General features: G+C 40.1%; 1 long non-coding RNA gene across 1 annotated transcript; it reads left to right on the forward strand.

Annotated features, from left to right (window-relative positions):
- Positions 1-2,245: 2,245 nt before the first annotated feature.
- On the forward strand, positions 2,246-7,177 carry LOC118358467 (uncharacterized). Its single transcript, XR_004820462.2, has 2 exons — positions 2,246-2,336; positions 5,771-7,177. It is a non-coding gene; the product is annotated as an uncharacterized LOC118358467 (long non-coding RNA).
- Positions 7,178-9,329: the final 2,152 nt, after the last annotated feature.

The raw sequence follows: 9,329 nt of genomic DNA on the forward strand, positions 1-9,329 counted from the left end.
CCAAAAATGGCAGTTTGTCATATGGTTGGTGAAGTATGAGCCTTAAATGTGGGGATCATTGCTGTCATTTGCGAGTAAAGGGTCAATTAATTTTAAGTACAGCAGTACAGCTTTACAGGCCTACTTTGGTTTATACAGCTGCACCATCGAGAGCATCCATGCATATTAACCATGAATAGTCATTTTATCCCTACCAGCATGTACAAATTACCTTGACTAACCTGTACTCCTGCATACTGACTTGGTACCGGTACCTCCTGTATATAGTCTCGTTATTGTTAGTTTATTGTGTTACTTTTTATTTTATTTTTTACTTTCTTTATTTAGAAAATATTTTATATTTCTTGAGCTGCATTGTTGGTTAAGGGCTTGTAAGTACTGTAAGCATTTCACGGTAATAACTGTTGTATTTGGCACATTTGATTTGATTTGAAACACGCAAGCTGTAAGGAATCAAAGCCTACACACACCGAATTGAGAAATCACCTCCACCCACCCCCCCCCCCCTCTCCTTCTTGTTTTCAAGGTGAAAACAAGGAGGAGAATAAAAAAACAAAAACAATACAAATATTTTTTGATACTGCAGTGTGTTTCCTGTTCACCTTTATTTACATTTCCTGTGATTTACTACCTCACACTAGTGGGTATTCTGGGCTCTGGCTGGCAGAGAGAAAGAGGGAGGGACGTGCCAGATCCAAAGATCCACCTTGCATCCCAAATGGCACCCTATTCCCTATATAGTTCATTACATTTGGCCAAAGCCCTGGTTAAAAGTAGAGCAACGCATTGGGAATAGGATGCCATTTGGGATGCACCCCCAGAGAGCTGTGCTGTGGTCCCCTGCCAAAGCTAACAAGGACTGTGGCTCTGCTGAGCTATCACACCATCTATCTGTGACTCATGCTTCTAGAGAGCTGCCAGGCCAGTGGTAGACTGCCAGCTAGCCCAGCCTTTACCTGACAGATAATGGGACGACCGACCGACATTCACAGGAATCCTCTTACCGGCAGACAACTCATGAATAGGAGGACTAGTGAATGACTGCATATAGATAAATAAATCACAGGGAGGAACTGACTCAGAAGTGATAATGTGCTATAAGCCACATGTGAATAGATGTTTTTAGTGTTTATTTCCAGTGTTAGGATCACTTGACTGCACCCACAGCATGGTGATGTAGTCCTAATGTTGAATGTGAACTGATTGGCTAACAGAGTAATTAAGTGTTCTCGAGGACCAGTAATAGAGAGGCTGGCTGAACAGCTCGCTGTGTTAATCATAAATAGATCCAGGTGGTTTGTTTTATTCTGCTCTCCTCCACCCCCTCCATTTTCCATTCAATATAACTGCCCACTCATGACCTGCAAAGCTGGCTGGTAGAGATGAACTTGGTTGTTCAGACACAAGCACTTATGTTCAGACAATTAGCATTAAGTGTAACTGACCGTTCATGTATAGGAACTTTTTCCACCATGCAAGTTCAGTCAGCCTCTTAGCTGGTCCAACAGTATCGTCATTGCAATACTACCTACCGTACGTAATAAGTTAACCACCCCTCATCCAGATCCTCCAAACCACCATCTCCTCCTCTCCCTCCTCTCCCTCCCCAGAGAGTGATGATGCCCAACATGAAGGCTGTGGTCTGTGGACTCTGTATGACAGTACACATGCTGCTGCAAGGTGCTCTTTGTTCTCTTCTACTCCTCTCCAATCCTTCACACCATTGACTATCAATGGGTCAGCGGGTGATCTCACAGCGGGTGATCTCACTGTGAAACCACAGGGTTTATAAATGGACATGTGGGCCGAGGAGACTTATCTGGGAGGACCAGGGTCGCCATGGGAACGTACGGCTGGGAGATAAACCACGTCTGAACATTCTGAGAATGATCAAGGATACTGGTGTAGATAATTAATTATTTCAATTTTTGCCACGACTGGAAGAGCTAAGCCGCAGCTGACCAATATTCATAATAAATTCCTCATGCTTTGACAATATGTTGAGTGGACTTTCTGACTGCCTGGGCTTAGGGTAGCACTCTAGGCCCCTTATTGCCCCATAGGTTTTACATTACACTGAAGATTGGATAAGTCCCACACACACTGTCTAATTTTCCCTCTCAAGCATTCTCTAGCTCACTGTGTTAAGATACATATAGTGCTTTCAGAAAGTATTCATACCCCTTTAGTGATTCCACATTTTGTTGTGTTACAGCATGTATTCAGGTACTTGTACTGTAGTGACGCCTCTTGCACTTAGAGGCAGTGCCTTAGATCGCTGCGCTACTCAGGAGCCCAACACTTTTGGCAGCAATTACAACTGTGAGTCTTTCTGGGTAAGTCTCTAAGAGCTTTGCACACCTGGATTGTGCAACATTTGCTCATTATTTTTTTCAATAGATTTTCACGTACATTTAAGTTAAAACTGTAACTCAGCCACTCAGGAACATTCACTGTCTTCTTTGTAAGCAACTCCAGTATAGATTTTGCCTTGTGTTAAGTTATTGTCCTGCTGAAAGGTGAATTCATTTCCCAGTGTCTGGTGGAAAGCAAGTTCCAAGTAATTCCAAAAAGTGAATTACTTAGCATATTTTTTTGCAGTATTTTTTAGGGCCTTGTTGCAAACAGGATGCATGTTTTGGAATATTTTTATTCTGTAGGGGCTTCTTTCTTTTCACTCTGTCATTTAGGTTAGTATTGTGGAGTAATTATAATGTTGTTGATCCATACTCAGTTTTCTTCTATCACAGCCATTCAACTCTGTAACTATTTTAAAGTCACCATTTGGCTAATGGTGAAATCCCTGAGCGGTTTGCTTCCTTTCTGGCAACTGAGTTAGGAAGTACTCTTGTGTCTTCAGTGACTGGGTGTAATGATACACCATCCAATGTGTAATTAATAACTTCACTATGCTCAAAAGGATATTCAATGTCTGTTTTTTAATTTTTAATTTTTAAACCCATCTACCAATAGGGGCCCTTCTTCACAAGGCATTGGAAAACCTCTCTGGTCTTTGTGGTTGAATCTGTATTTGAAATTAGCTGCACAACTGAGGGACCTCACAGATAATTGTATGTGTGGGGTGTAGAGATAAGGTAGTCATTAAAGAATCATGTTATTATTAGCTATTATTGCACATGGAGTGAGTCCATGCAACTTATTATGTTACTTCTTAAGGATATTTTTTACTCCTGAACTTATTTAGGCTTGCCATAACCAAGGGGTTGAATACTTATTGACTCAAGACATTTCAGCTTATCATTTTGAATGAATTTGTAAAAACGTCTGAAAGCATAATTCCACTTTGACATTATGGGGTATAGTGTGTAGGCCAGTGCCCCCCAAAAATCTAAATGTAATCCATTTTAAATTCAGGCTGTAGCATAAGTAAATGTGGAAAAGTCCAGGTGTGTGAATACTTCCTGAAGGCACTGTACCTACAAATCCAACCGATGAAATATGAGCAATTGCCATGGATATTATGTTTGTGGTTCAAGATGTAGATGCCTGTTGTCCTCCTCTGAGTTGAGAGGTTACCTTTGCTACACACTCACAATTAGACATTATTTTGTGTCCTCTTAGAAAATAAATAGCAATATCTTTGCTTTTCTGGATGGTATAAAAGCTTTAAATAGACGTGATAAATATGGCAGGCCTATGTCATTCTCCCTGATGCAATCAACATTAGCGTGAGAGGGCTTATTGGAACAGAGAGAGTTATGGGCAATAGAGAAAGCCTTGGATCAGTCGGAGTTTGGGGCGTTGGATTTTGGCACAGCGTGGATACTCAGGAAATCCCTTGCACAAGGACAGACGGCCCGGCCTTTTCTGAGAGACTCACAGGTGTCTCAACAGGTCGTGGCAGAGCTATACATCTGGCTCTGGGTTGTGGTGGTAGACAGACAGCGTTACGTATGGCACCTGGTATCTCTCCATAACAATATCACCAGCATGACCGTCACATCAAATCAAATCAAATCAAATATTAATTGTCACATGCTTTGTAAACAACAGGTGTAGAGTAAAAGTAGAATGCTTACTTATGGGCCCTTTCCAACAATGCAGAATACAATGCAGATTACAATGCAGAATACAATGCAGAATACAATGCAGAATACAGTGCTGAATAATAATACAATAATAACTAAAGTAATAAAACATTTAAAAATAAGTAACAGGAATAGATACACAATGAACGATGATAGCTTGGTTATATACATGGGATACCAGTACTGAGTGTAGGGGTACGAGGAAATTGAGGTAGATATGTACATACAGGTAGGGTTAAGTGACTAGACAACAGGATAGATTATACAGTAGCAGCTGCATATTGTATGAGTGTGTGAGGTTGTGTGAATCTAGGGATGAATCTAGTTCATTATGGTCCCAATGTGCCCTGTATGTCCTGCTTCTCCGTGACCTCTATAACTGAATTAAATCAACATGTTTCACTGGTGTCCATTGCTAGAATGTGTCATTTGTATCAATGCAGCTATTTCATTTATAGACACAACAACTAGGTAACATAGTCTGTTGGGATAAATATTTGAATTGTTATTGACAATAGTCCCAAAGGCATTGAGAGGATTTGAGGCCATTGCTTTTCATCTTGAAAAAGCCCCTCTCATCCTAGCCTGGCCATTTGTGGTACTTTTACACACTCTCTCCACAGATCCAGGTGGACATTTCTGCCACAGATCCAGTGGTGCAAAAAGTACTTCATTGTCATACTTGAGTAAAAGTAAAGATACCTTAATATAAAATGACTCAAGTTAAAGTCACCCAGTAAAATACTACTTGAGTAAAAGTCTTAAAGTATTTGGTTTTAAATATACTGAAGTATCAAAAGTAAATATAATTGCAAAAATATACTTCATCAAAATCATTATATTAAACAAACCAGATGGCACCATTTTCTGTTTTTTAGTTATTTATGGATAGCCAGGGGCACACTCCAACACTCAGACACTCAGTGTGTTTATTGAGTCCGCCAGATCAGAGACAGTAGGGATGACCAAGGATGTTATCTTGATAAGTGTGTGAATTGGACCATTTTCCTGTCCTTCAAAATGTAACGAGTACTTTTGGGTGTCAGGGAAAATGGAGTAAAAAGTAAGTAATATAGTGATGTAAAAGTAAAAGTTGTCCAAAATGTAAATAGTAAAGTATAGATACCAAAGAAACTTTTTAAATTGTACTTTAAAGTATTTTTACTAAAGTACATTACATCACTGTACAGATCCTAGTACAGTCAGTGGCGTAGCTGTGGGAATATCCCTCAATGTCTTCAGTCTGCCTCTGTCTCAGTCCTCAGACTAGGCCCAGTCTGCGATGGGGGTCCTTGGTGTGGAGGGGCTATTCTCTGCCCCTGCCCCCCAGCTAGTATATTCGGCTAGGGCTCGGTGAGTGCTGCCCACTGTGTTTTGCTCATCAATGCCCTGATGACCTTGGCAGTGTCTGGCAGAGCTAAGAGGCTGCACCTGCTGTCTGTTGGAGTGGAAAGACATGATACTAAAAGAGTCTATAGTGTCAGTGTGAACCATGAACTATGTTGTGTTCAGCCGTTCTGTGTACTGTAGCTCAATTGCAGTTTGATTTGTTTTATTGTTTGAATAATTTCTGCTATGCTACAGTATGTTGGCATGCATTGTGTACATTGTTTGTCAATTCAAATAACCTTTCAATTTACATTTACGTAAGAGAAGAACCTGTTAAGAAAACAAAGACACTCTTGTTTTAACACGTACATGATTTATGTCCTTGTCTGCAGGTACAGGAGGTTCCAGGGCCTGATTTGTAAATGAGCGTGCTGTCTGTCTGGTGCTATCTTACGAGCCTCCTTGTCATTAGCATGGAGGAGCAAGGTGGAAGAGTACAAATGATCTCTATCACACCTAACTAGCAGCTACTAGCTGTCTATCAACACCTGGCTGAGGAGAGGCAGGAAGTAGTGCAGCCTCCTGCAAAGGGTGGGGAGGGAGCATTCCTTCTCTCTCTCTCTCTCTCGCTCTCACTCTACTGCTGTTGTTGTTATGCCAGTGTTTAACTTAGAGGTGAAAAAACTCTATGAATCATAATGGACAAACTACAGCAGCTGTGATTGTAGCGATGGAATGATGTTGTTGGTTTTGTCCATGCAAGGATCGAATGAGATGTTCTGACGTGTATTACAGCTGTAATGCCACTGTCAAGTGGCATGATATGGGGTTGTTTTCACCTTATGGTCTAAACATATAAATATATATATTGGAGTCCGAATCCCCATTCTAGTAAATGGGTTTGTGATAGGAGGACTGCCATTCAATTGATTATATTTCTGTGTTTACACATTCACTTCCAGCCAGTTTTTACCTTGGAGTTTTGTCACTGTGGCTTCCCAAGTAACCTAGCCCGAGCTAGTATACTGCAGCTGTGTGGCAGACTATGTATATCTCAAACAGTGTATTTTGTTCGACCCCATAATTCCTCCATTTCCCCACTCCCACATCATCATATGGGAGATTATGGTTTCTTAAATGAACCATATTGCCGATGAGTGTTAACTTTATGTACCTCAGAGTAAAATATTACAGACCATTGACTTCACTGTTGCAGTGTAAAAAAAAATTGTTTGTGTCCTCATGTTCCATGAGTAAGTGTGAGTTATCTGGGAGGTGGACGAGGTGGGATTTTTATAGGCAATGTTCCCCCTATACAGTATCAGCCCACGGAGAGAAGCATGAGATTGAAATTCACTCAATTTTCCAGAGTTTCCCTGTTAACACTGTCAACATTTCCCTTTACTGTGGAAATTGTGATCGAATCAACGTAATATTAGCCACTTTCAATACAGCAAAACAAACTATGCAAGACTTAGTATGCAAAACAAACTATGCAAGAGATTTTGTTGTAGGCCGAATGTCACGCCCTGACCATAGAGAGCCCTATGATGTAGTAGGCCCGGGCGTGACTTGGGGGTGTTCTAGCTCAATATTTCTATGTTGGTGTTTTGTATGGTTGCCAATTAGAGGTGGTTGGTAATCGTTGCCTCTAATTGGGGATCATATTTAGGTTGCCATTTTTCCCACCTGTGTTTGTGGGATATTGTTTTGTCTTTATGCATGTGCACCGCTACTTTCACGTTTCGGTGTTGGTTTATTGTTTTGAAGTTTCACCGAAATAAAGATGTGGAACTCTACACACTCTGCGCCTTGGTCCGTCTTTAATGACGAGCGTGACACCAAAGGCATCGGCGTAGGATTCTATTGCATTGACACTGCATGACAGCCCTTACACAGACCTTACAGACTGGTGCAGCATAACCAATCAGAGCTGCAGTAGGCCTATATGCAAACAGACCACTGCTGTATCTGGATCTGTGCAATTCACTTTGAACTGGACTGTTTACAGCATGGGAGGATGTGAGTAGATGCGCTTGTTTTTAGACCCAAGTGAGAGCTGCATGCAGCCACCTGTGCACATTTAGTTAATATCCTTTGCTAGTTAGTGAGTTATTAGCCCAGCTATAGATATTTGTAGTCAGCAATAGGGGAGTGATTGCTTCTTACAACAGCACAAAACGTGTACATTTCTAGACATCTTTAAAAAGCCAGTCAGGTAAAGAGCTTCTTTTTTTTTTTCAAAGGGGGTCAATGTTCTATTTTGAAACCGGCTTGAATAAGAGGCAGATGGTAGCATCATTTGTCTAATTCTCTGTAATAATGACATGGGAATAATAATGCAAGAAACCCTTTACAAAATAAAATGCATCATATAACACAACATTTTCAGTCACCTCCTTGTCTGAAGTTCAAGTGGATAAACAGGTTAATGTCAAGCCCTGCATTTTTTATTTTCACAAAAGTCTAATGGAACGTAGGTATACATTAAACACCACACATTGGCTTCAACTATAGGCTGAATGATAGAACAGCTATTTCCATGTTAAATGGTATGGGGTGCATTTTCTCCATTGTTTTTGATGGTAGGACACTCTGGTAGGCCTACATTATGATAAAATAGTAGCCTACTTGGACACTATTAACCTGTAACTTAAAGCGGGTACAGCCCCAGTGTTTACAGTAAACGTATGCTGGAAGTTGCACAGAATTTTCACAATGTTCAAGTTTGGCTCAGCAGACCTGAAACTTGCTCAGTGCCGAAAAAAATGCGAGGGAATATTGTTTATAGGTCTCTCTTTTCCACCTCAGAGATGCACTTCAGGTTAGAAAAATAACTGCTTTCAGTTTCATTTGATTGATTGCTAAAAGGAGCTTCTGCTGTTTCAGTCAAAACAGTCCTAAATCAAACTTGTCACAAATCTCCATATTTAACAAGGCATCACAAACTAGGAGAGGGGAGAAACAAAAGTATATTCTGAGGCATGGTTGCATACGCACCAGTTTTAAAAGTTTTGGTGAAGTAAAATTCTTTGATTAACTTCTAAGAATAATTATTGAGTTACCGGCTCCTTTGGGACAAAGTAGAGCTAGAAAAATACATCTTCGTGTGTTATCATCAGAACTTATATCTTATCTCTATATTTTATACATATATATATTGTCATGTGTTGCTGCCTTGCTATGTTGTTGTCTTAGGTCTCTATGTAGTGTTGTGTGGTCTCTCTTGTCGTGATGTGTTTTGTCCTATATTTATTTTTTATTTATTTTTTATCCCTTCCCCCGTCCCCGCAGGAGGCCTTTTGGTAGGCCGTCAATCTAAATAAGAATTTGTTCTTAACTGACTTGCCTAGTTAAATAAAGGTTAAATAAATCAAAATAAAATAAATATTTGTGCACTTTTATGCTAATGTCTTCAAAACCAGTTTGAGATGCTTTATAAAAATTGTTATGATTAAGAATACATCAAGTTAGAAAATCTAAATGGTATTTTTTTTACATAAGTTCATTTTGCCAATGTTTCCAAGATATCTTGCTATATCTGCTGGTGGTAATTTATCGTTGTTAGAAGTTACAAATGTGTTGACTTTTATAAGTTCACAGGAGTCGGGTCACAGTGGTTTTATGCTCCAGATGGGGTCCAGTCCCTGCTGTCCTTGATGTGCACAGAACCATTTCAAAACAATTCCACCCACATTCATATTATTTATTATGTATATTTAAGTATTATACACCTGTATATATTGGTAAGCCATATCCCTGTATGTGCAAGTAGTCTCCTCTGTATGGGTTCCCTAAGGCTATGTCCAAAATGGCACCCTAATCCCTATGTAGTGCACTACTTTTGACCAGAGATCTATGGGCCATGGTAAAAATTAGTGCACTATATGGGGAACAGGGTGCCATTTGGGACACAGAAGGAGTGGACGGTTCCACCTGGACCCCATCCTG

This window comes from Oncorhynchus keta, chromosome 25, assembly GCF_023373465.1.
Source record: "Oncorhynchus keta strain PuntledgeMale-10-30-2019 chromosome 25, Oket_V2, whole genome shotgun sequence".
NCBI lineage: Eukaryota > Metazoa > Chordata > Actinopteri > Salmoniformes > Salmonidae > Oncorhynchus > Oncorhynchus keta.